The sequence below is a fragment of the Phoxinus phoxinus genome (genome assembly GCF_949152265.1).
Source record: "Phoxinus phoxinus genome assembly, chromosome: 7".
NCBI lineage: Eukaryota > Metazoa > Chordata > Actinopteri > Cypriniformes > Leuciscidae > Phoxinus > Phoxinus phoxinus.
Window position 1 is genome coordinate 4,886,986 of NC_136882.1, and position 8,980 is coordinate 4,895,965.

Here is an 8,980-nt window from a genome sequence, read left to right on the forward strand (position 1 = left end):
GTCCTCGTATCCAATCAGACTCCTGTTAATTTGTTAGGAAGAGATGCATTATGTAAATTAGGGCTTCAAATTTGGTGTTCTCCAGAAGGAGTGTATATAGACCAACAAGGAATAAAAACTCAAATGATGATCTCTGAACCAAAAGCAAATGTATACTGGATAGGACAAATAGAAAATGAGGTAAGACAAATAATTGATACATGGGGAAAGTTCATTGAAGCACAGATTTTTGAGGCACAGTTACCAAAATCTGAATTTCATTGTACTATGATATATGACCCTGAGAGAGATGAGAAAATAGAAAAACTATGGCAAGAAGAAACAGAAAACCAAAAAGTTGAACTAGATGTGAAAGACATCATAATAAGTAAACAGGGAGCTGCAATGGCTATAATAGAAAATGAATTCATAAAAAATTGGTTTAATGTACCAGACTCCATGCCACATGTGTCCTTATATACAGGAAAAAATTGTGAGACAAAAGATTTAGGGCCAATGATGAAAAAAGCAGAACAATGCCAGTGGGAGCCAACAATAAATCCGTTAATTTTTCATTCAGTTGACAAGAATTTTATTAAAATTTTGTATCCAACGAAATTAATGGGGTTGCCTCAGGAAGTAGTCATTAATCAAAAAATGCAAAAACAAATGATAACAACCAACAAATCAATAGAGACTATTGATGATGAACTATTTAAGGAAGTTGAGCAACAAGTACCAACTGAGTTATGGTCTCAACATGACACCGATGTGGGATTGGTTAAATCAGCTAGTCCAATAACAATACAACTCAAGCCAGGTGTACGCCTACCTCGTAAATCGCAGTACCCTTTAAAGCCTGAAGCAGAAGCAGGCATAAAGGATACAATTGAAGGTCTGGTAACAGCAGGAGTGTTAATAGAAACAAAAAGTTACTGTAACACTCCAATTTTACCTGTAATTAAAGCAAATAAATCTAAATGGCGCCTGGTACATGACTTGCGAGCAATTAATGAGATAGCAGAAGATTGGCCAGCTGATGTTCCAAACCCACATACGCTGTTAACAAATGTACCACCTGATGCTAAATATTTCACAGTAATTGATTTATGTAATGCCTTCTTCAGCATACCTGTGGAAGAAAAAAGTAGATATTTATTTGCATTCTCATATGCTGATAAACAATATACTTACACTCGAATGCCACAGGGATTTAAACATTCTCCACACATATTCAATCAAGTTCTTAAAGCTGATTTGGAAGACCTTATGATAGACAGCACTTTATTACAATATGTAGATGATTTGATGATTTGTTCAACAACAAGAGAACAGTGTCACAAAGACTCTATAAAAGTACTTGCAAAATTAGCAGAAGGAGGTCACAAGGCATCAAAAAATAAACTACAGTATTGCCAGCCACAGGTTGAATATTTAGGAAGAATGGTTTCATATGGTACGAAGGCCATAGCTCCAAATCATTTAGAAGGCATAAGTAAAGCACCATTGCCACAAACAGTAAAACAAATGATGACTTTTCTAGGAATGACTGGCTTCAGTGCAGATTGGATAGAAGAGTATGCAATAAAAACAGCTCCACTGAGAGAAATAATGAAACAGGCAGGACTACAAAATTTAGGTAATTCATTGAAATGGAATACAAATGCAATGATAGCATTTGAATCCATGAAAAAAGAGTTACAGAGGACACCTGTCCTCGGAAATCCGGATTATACTCAGGGCCGGATTAAGAGTTCAGAGGCCCCTGGGCACAATGACTTGTAGGACCCCCCCCCCCCCCCCCCCCCCCCCCATTTGTATATTAACTTAATATACAAATGAAATAAACAGTGCTTTATTTTTTCAGCTACAGTATGTGTACTATTTAACAGCATGGAAGAAAATCATTAAATTATATGAAATATGAAAATAAAACACAACATAGACTTCACTGTATAAATTGTACATTGATTCTTATTAAAGCTACTATTAAAGTTCTCAGTCAAGAGTGAGGGATTTACTCTTTGTATTTTGTTGTTTTATTAACAGGGACATTTTTAATTGTCATCATTTAGCCTACTCTCTCAAGCCGTTTCAAACCCAAATAAGTCTCCCTCTTCTGTTGAAAATAAAAGTTATTTGGAGGAATGTGGGTAACCAAACAGTTGATGTACCCCAGTGACTTCCATAATAGTTTTTTTCCTACTATGGTCAATGGGGACCAGCAACCGCCCGGTTAGCCACACTCCTCAAAAGATCTTCTTTTGTGTTCAGCACAAGAAAGAAATTAATACAGGTATGGAACAACATTAGAGTGAGTGAGTAAATAATTACATCATTTTTATTTTGGGGTAACTATCCCTTTAAGGACAAGCTGCAGCATGTTTACTATTAGGGCTACTGTCTCTTTAAGATCTGCCCGCGACGAGTCTAATATACACACATTTGACAAGCAGATTTGTTTCTTATTTTTTTCTACTGTTCTTTCACTTTAGACATAACCAACTTTGTTTATGTAAACCTTGTGTGTATTTGACAGTATTAGAGCAATAAGACTCGAAAGATAACTTAGTCCAGTAACAGACGCTGTTAGACAGGCTCATGTGCGCGTCGGGGTGTAACGTTATTGCGCTCAGAAAAGCGCCCGTTAGAACAGCGAATGACATGTTTAACCGGCAAGGCTTTAAAGCACATGCAAATAATTCATTTTTATAAACTACAGTGTCCCGTTCCTCTGCATTTCATGTGAATATACGTCGCGCTGTAGGCTACAGCCTATGTTGAGACGGAGGCGCCAGAACTGCAAACTGATAGAATGCACGATCCTACGATATTTCTTCAAAAGCAGATCGTGGAGACATTTTAATCATAATATTTGACATAATATTTGACGGTGCCCAGGGCCCCTTAGATGTCCTGGGCCCCTGGGCAATTGCCCAATTGCCCTAATGGTTAATCCGGCCCTGATTATACTAAACAATTTTATTTATATGTTGCAAATAGAACTGATGGATATGCATCAGCTATTCTGATGCAAGCGACTTGCAGTGGCAGGAAGAAACAGCCCATAGCTTATTATAGCACCAAGCTGGACAATGTAGCTCAAGGCTACCCACCATGCTACCAACAAGGCCTTGCAGCAGTATACTATGCATATGAAAAAGCATCTACAATAACTATGGGATACCCAGTAACTATTTATGCACACCATAAGACTGTGGAATTAATAGAACAAGGTAAATTTGTGTTAACTCAAGCTCGTATTCTAGCATATTCATCATTGCTTACGTACCCAGATGTTACCATTAAACGATGTGATACAGTAAATCCAGCAGAGTTAATTCCTTTGGATTACGAAGGTGAGCAACATGATTGTGTGGCCAATTCACTGGCCTTCACCAGACTAAGGCCAGATCTTGAATCTACACCAATACCAGAAGTAGATGTAGATGGTTCAAGTTTTAAAGATTATCTGGGAAATCATACAGGATATTCAGTGGTAAGAAAAGACAAGGATGAGTTTGTACCAGTAATATCCCAACATTGTGTACAGCCTTGTTCTGCTCAATTAGCAGAATTAAAAGCGCTGACAACTGCGTGTCAATTAGCAAAGGGACTAACAGCAAATATTTTTACAGATTCAGCATATGCTCATGGTGTGTGTCATCTGTTTGGTGCAGTATGGAAACAGAGAGGTTTCAAAAAGAGTGATGGAACTCCCATCCACCATGCAGAACAAATAGGTCAATTAATTTCTGCTATGATGCTACCAAAACGATTGGCAGTCATCAAATGCCAGGCTCATAAAAAAGGAAATGACTTTGTCATTAAAGGTAACAACGTAGCAGACTTGGAAGCTAAAAAAGCATCAGGATGTCAAGTGGCAATATTAACTCCAGTAGTTCTTATAGAACCACAACCTCAATTGGAAGATCTTGTTAGAATTCAAAAAGAAGCAGGCCCTTATGAACACTCTATGTGGTATCAGAGAGGGGCCAAAAAGGATGAACAAGATATTTGGCGTTCACATGAAGGACAGATTGTTGCACCAACAGCATTTTTAAATATTCTAATTGCAGATGCTCATGGTTTTGACCATTGCGCGAGAGGGGAAGTAATTAGGAAGATTAAACAGCAGGGATATTGGTCTCCATATTTGTATGCAATGGTAGACAATTTTCTGTCCACATGTGAAATTTGTGCCAAAAACAATGTTAGGAAAGGAACAGCAACACCTATAGGCCACATACCAGTACCAGAAGGGTCATTTAAACACTTAGTAATGGACTATGTGGACATGATAAAGCGAGTACAAGGCAAACGATACATGCTTGTGGTAATAGATCGATTTAGCAGATGGGTAGAGGCAATACCATCAGCAGATGAAGGGTCAGGAACAGTGATCAAATTCTTGACAAGAGAAGTAATGCCTAGATTTGGAATACCATCAGAAATAAGTTCTGATAATGGGTCAGCATTCATACAGAAGACTGTAAAACAAGTGTTACAGCAATTAAGAATAAAACAAAGACTAGGATGTGTTTATCGGCCGCAATCACAAGGCATAGTTGAGAAGATTAATTTGACCCTCAAGGCCAAAATTAACAAAATATGTGTGAGTACTAAACTCAATTGGATTGATGCTTTACCAATTGCACTAATGAGCTATCGCATGCAAACTAATAGGATTACACATCTAACACCGCATGAGATGCTTACGGGTCGACCCATGCCTGTGCCGTATTGCAGAGGTCCCTATAAAGGACCTCCATTGGAACAATTGCAAATGGAATTAAGATCTTATATGAAGAAACTAACTGCAATACATAAAGCTATATATTTACAGGAATCGAGAAAGCAGCCCAGTGAGGAGACAGAGACACCTTGTCCAGTGGTTCCAGGTGATCAAGTCTATCTGAGGGTGTTCAGGAGAAAGTGGAATGAGCCTAGGAGAGAGGGTCCCTACAAAGTAGTGACAGCTACTCCAACAGCAGTCCAGGTGGAAGGAAAGACTGCCTGGTTTCATCTGAACCACTGCACACGAGTTCCAAGGCAAAGACAAGAAAGAGAAGAAATAACACGTGAAACGGAGGATCAGGACGAAAGGGTGCAGAACATTGAAAGCTCAGGACAACAAGTTGTTGAGCAAAGCAGAGAAAATCAACAAACTGAAAGGAATGAGTCTGATGATGGGCCTGATAATGACCCTCACATACTTACTGTGTCTGATACTGCAAGCTCAAGCTATAAGCATCAGCAGCCCAACTTCCTTTCAAGTTCAAACTACAGACATGACCCCCCTGACTTCCCTACAATTGATTTCTCAGCCCTCAAATAGACCTAGTGACAACTCAACAATAACCCCAACAGAACAAGAATTGATTGAAGAGAAAAAGTTATCAAAACAACGTAGAAATGTTGACGAAGAAAAGATTGAGGGAGATAGAGAAGAAGATATTTTATGGGAAACAGCGCAAAATAATGATTGGTATAAATGGGCAACATATACAGCAAGAGAAATAGGTGCGGGCAACTGCTTAGTGTGTTCCAAATCTCCCTTGAATAAGGTAATAGTAGTTCCAAACCCACATGATTACGTACAATGTGCTGTGTTTAATAGTCACTTTTGTCATACAAATGACTATTTTAGACCTTACTGCTCAGCTGAGTGCTTAGCTCTTTCAGGGAATTCTGAATTTCATGAACAATTTAATAGAGCACATTGGGGAACCTGGTGTCAATATTGGGATGTAAATGCAAATATTAAAATAGAAAAAGGAAAAGTAGAAATACCAAAATGGTACAGTATAGACTACAGCCAAGGATATGAGTGCTTTAATAAGTCTACAGGAACTCATGATTTAGGAGAATTTGAAGGAAAGTGCGATACTATATGGAACCTAGATAAAACTAATGCTTGGAATTCAAATATACCGGTAAGAATTCCAGAACTTCAAGCGCTAGGAACAAGAAAAGGAAAAAAGATAAAGCCAAATGAAGAATGTAAAAATCAGACTATAGCATTACCATCAATAGAGCTGTATGAAGATCAAACTATGGTTGTAGCAGATTTCTTTTGGGCTTGCGGGAAAAAACAGCTCCTAGCCTCTTTGCCATTAAAATGGAAAGGAATATGCGCTAGAGTAAGACTAATTCAAGAAATTACTATTGCACAGATGGAACCAGAACACGTAATAAAAGGAGACAAAAACAGAAGTAAGAGAGCCTATCAACCCGATCCTAATGTAGACTTAGATTCAATAGGTCAACCTAGAGGAATACCTAATGAGTTTAAAGCTCGAGATGAAATTAAATCAGGGTTTGAATCCATATTCATATGGATCACGCAAAACAAAAATGTCGAATGGATCAATTATATTTACTATAATCAGCAGAGATTTATTAATTACACTGATGATGCATTATCTGCATTAGGAGAACAATTACATGAAACAAGTAAAATGACATGGCAAAATAGACAAGCGCTTGATTGGCTATTGGCAGACAAAGGAGGTGTATGTGTTATGTTTGGAGATCAGTGCTGTACTTTTATACCAAATAATACCGCCCTAGAAGGAAAATTTACTGAAGCTATGCTTAAGATAAAAGGCTTAAGAGCAGAAGTTAAAGCAAATGCCGGAAGAGATGGGGGAATGTGGGACTGGTTTGATTTAAACTTTGGAGCATTGGGGGCATGGTTTGCAAAATTAGGAATGTTTTTAGGAGTTGCAATATTAATAGGAGGATTATTATTCTGTTGCGTACTTCCCATATTAAGATCACTAGTTGTCAAAACCACAGTTAAGCAAATGGAGGTGCTAAAATATCAAGAGAATGGAAAGATAAACTTAGAGGGCAACCAAAGTACATATTATCAGGATTACCCAGGCCAAACAAATTGGATTTTACAAGCATTGGACAATGATTCAAGTGAGGAAGGAGAAGATGATTGACGAGCCAGACCCTGGGTGTATGTGCTAGCCTAACCTCTCCCCGAAGGGTGACCCTCTACGATGCGTAAAGTGTCTGGGTCGAAGAGAAGGTCTACACTACAAGAAAAACTTTTAATAGTATAATGCATGGTTTGATGTTTGATGTATTCTACATAACTGTGACAACCACAGGCAAGGCAGAACAAACTACACGCTCACGCTTATAACAATGTGTTACTCTTTTTTGTTTTGTTAGGGAGAATTCGAAGTCTTTTACTTTCTCCATTGAAAGAAAGAAAATACAACTGAAAGAAAGAAAAGGTGTGGAGAAAGATGTTTGGCTCGAATACTCCGCCAGAGTGTGGTAGCACAACCTAGTCATTGGAAAGGTGACTGAGTGACTTAATTGAGTCACTAGGTAGCATAACTGAGAGGGCTGGATTGTGAAACTACACTCTGGGAAAGGGATAGTAAAATGGGGCTTAAGTAAGCCCCAGAGAGGGGAATGTTGAAGATTTTATTATTTAAAAGATCAGTAATTTAGTTACATATTAAGACACTATTATTTCTTTGTGAGTGTGTGACTTTGGATGTACTATTAGGGGCTTGAAGAAAGGTCAAGCTGCTGATGCAGCAGATAATTCTATTTGTGTGTGTCACGTGTGTGAGTCTTTAGCCCAAAAATATCTATAGGAGGTATTACCATTTTTGGAAATGATGTGGGTATATATGTGAAGCTGACCACATCTCTGGAGCGACTTTTTCTGCAGAAGGGCGCTCGGCTTTGTTTGTGAATAAAGTCTAACTTTTCTGGCATCAAAGATCTCTGAGAAGTCATTTCCCAAGGAAGATTGAAACCACAACAAAGTCGTCATAGTTGGGTAAATTTCTATAGCAGTGAATAAGAGAATATACATATATTTGTTCCCATTTGCTCAAATAGCAAAAGAAAGACTCCATAATAGTGTTTTCACAACTTTCAAAAAGAGAAAATAAAAAGAGAGAGATTGATAACGGCAGTCAGAAAAGAGAAAGACGTCCATTTTACCATCACTCCCACAGCCGCTGGATTAGAAACAGTCACAGCCGCGTTAACTATTTTTTTGTAATTTGATGCAAAGGTAATAGTGTAAAGGAGTTATAAATGTACATACATTTAAAAAAATATATATATATGTATAAATATATATATGTATTTATTACATGGCTTGGTTGAATTGCGTTGCCATGGACACAGTGTTCTTTAACGGAAGCAATACAATCAATTTTAAATCAATAACCTCCTTTTTAAATCAATATTTTGTGTCAAATTATAGATTTATTTGGTACACTCACAGAAATGATTCATGGCAGAGTTAGTTTTTATGCATTTACATCTGTTTTATTTTATTTAAAAACTCTTATTTTTAAAATCTATACATTAAAAGTAAATAAACTCTAAAAGATTTAATCAATTATACAATTTATTTAATGCAATTAGTTAATAAATACTAACATTGTTGGAATAATAAGAGTTATAAAACAAACAAGATTCTGTTATTTAAAGTTTATGTGATTGGTTTTCATCAAAGTTATGAAAAAAATCCATTTGGGAAACAGGAAACGACGTCACTTTCGCTGGACACAAGCCCTCGGGATATTGTGGGAATCCATAGACATGTATAGAAAGGCTAGATGGCTTACCGGCGCTGAGAGCCAATGGGACCCGACGACGTCACACGGCGGCCATCTTAGGACCAGTCGTCCAGTTATAACATTATAGTCTATTGTGCATGTAGTGCTGAAATAACTATATTTTGCTCACTTTTCAACCGATTTTCAAACGGCTTGGTGTGTCATAAACGTCAGGGATGCGGCTATTTAACTGCATACTTGTGAAAAATTAACTGCATACTTGCGAGTTTATTAAACATCGCAATCAGCACAAATCATAGCCACGTTAATAAGGTTTGTAATAAACCAAACCGTTTGTAAATCCGTCAAGAATTCAGCAAGTTACGAGCATTTTAGTTGGCGTATGTCACTCACCTTCCGTCCACAGCAGCAGGGAGCAGCAGCGCAGTCTCCTG

At 37.7% G+C, this 8,980-nt stretch overlaps 1 protein-coding gene across 1 annotated transcript in view; it reads right to left on the reverse strand.

The window, feature by feature from the left end:
* Positions 1 to 8,980, reverse strand: part of ndufb3 (NADH:ubiquinone oxidoreductase subunit B3) — a 306,227-nt gene that overhangs the window by 205,819 nt on the left and 91,428 nt on the right. The window lies entirely within an intron of this gene.